Raw genomic sequence first — 1,059 nt, forward strand, 5'->3', positions numbered from 1 at the left:
GCACCTAACAACAACAGCAGTGCTGAGTATGGATTTATTTTCTCTCAGCCCCAAATCATCCTTTTCCCTGCCTTGTGAAAATAAATCTGAGTCTTTAAAGTAGTTTTCCTTGGCTTCCTAGCCCTGAGAATTTGCCTGGAGAGAATGTTGGCTAGATATTGCGGGAGGAAGAGGGCCTCTCTTCCTGGTGTCCAGGTGTTGCTTGACCTGTGACTTCCCCAGTGCTCTTGCCTCTTGCATGGCTTTCTCCTGCATCAGGTGCCACAGGGCTTTAAATTTCTTCCGAAAGACTCTGAAAACTTTCCAGAATTCTCTAGTTCAGGTCTTTTTGTTTGTCAACTGTTTGGTTTGAGTTGCCAGAGATGCCTCTTTCTTTGCTATGCTTTGCTGTGAGATCCGTACAGAGTCGCTAGGCCTTTGGCAAGAGTATTCGGGGCTGGGCATCTTTGAGGCAAAAAGGATTGCATTATGGACAGTGGGAAGAGAGTAAAGGCCAAGAAACGGAGAGTGATGGCCTCGTACTTGGGCGGGGGGGGGGGGGGCAGGTGGGCAGGATAGGGCGAGAGAGATAGGAGGAGCTGGTTAAGAGCATGAGGAAAGTTAAGCCGGCAAGAGCAAGAAGAAACCTCCGATGTGGTGGGCTCCAAGGTTCAACTTTTAAGGAATCCTAAGAGGAAATCGACTCGACCGCACTAGGTTTCTTTTTTTGGAACGGGAACAAAACGACATACTGTCAGAAGTGGGATTTGAACCCACGCCTCCCTTTGGAGACCAGAAACCCCACGCGCGGGAAGCGGAAGCTTGAGTCTGGCGCCTTAGACCACTCGGCCATCCTGACAATCGTGTAGCTTTCTTGCAGGATGGAAAACATAAAAAAATGACTGAAAACTAGTTGGTTCGCAAAAGAGAAAAAGATTATTTCTAAAAACAGAAAAGCAGGAAAAAATACGTTTTACATAGAACCTGGAACTTGCCCTGGACAACAGAATTAATACAATCCTAAACCGGAGGCCACGCCTCGCACCCCACGTCCCCTTCTCCCAATGACCCCACCCCCGC

The 1,059-nt window shown here is 48.4% G+C and overlaps 1 non-coding gene across 1 annotated transcript; it reads right to left on the reverse strand.

Annotated features, from left to right (window-relative positions):
- Positions 1–731: 731 nt before the first annotated feature.
- Positions 732–838, reverse strand: TRNAL-CAA (transfer RNA leucine (anticodon CAA)). Its single transcript has 2 exons — positions 801–838; positions 732–777 (listed from the first exon to the last, which is right to left on the reverse strand). It is a non-coding gene; the product is annotated as a tRNA-Leu (tRNA).
- Positions 839–1,059: the final 221 nt, after the last annotated feature.

Source organism: Loxodonta africana, chromosome 1 (genome assembly GCF_030014295.1).
Source record: "Loxodonta africana isolate mLoxAfr1 chromosome 1, mLoxAfr1.hap2, whole genome shotgun sequence".
Taxonomy (NCBI): domain Eukaryota; kingdom Metazoa; phylum Chordata; class Mammalia; order Proboscidea; family Elephantidae; genus Loxodonta; species Loxodonta africana.